A 410-nucleotide genomic window follows, 5' to 3' on the forward strand; every position below is an offset into this window, starting at 1 on the left:
AAAATCAATTTGACTAATCGACTTGATCTTTTTCATAATTGTATCATAAGGTGCAATTTTCCCTTCAATTGTTGCACCAAAAGAATCATATATCCTTTATTTTCTTATTTTTTTAATTTTCATCAATTAGTTTATTTTAAAATTTATTTACCATTAAATTATTAAATTAAAAATTATATTTAATCGACTAAAAAATTGCATTTATTAATAAATTTTAAAATTAAAAAAATCCAATGTGAATAAATACAACTGCAGTTGAATTATTTAATAATAAAATGATATAAAGAGGATATAACAGAAATTAAAATTTGTTGTAGTATCAAACAGAGAGTAAAATAGAAATTATGAGAAACTCTAAAAATCACATGAAATGGATACTGTCATACCAAATTTTGTTCAACATTATTCAT

The sequence above is a fragment of the Olea europaea genome, chromosome 11 (genome assembly GCF_002742605.1).
Source record: "Olea europaea var. sylvestris chromosome 11, O_europaea_v1, whole genome shotgun sequence".
Taxonomy (NCBI): Eukaryota; Viridiplantae; Streptophyta; class Magnoliopsida; order Lamiales; family Oleaceae; genus Olea; species Olea europaea.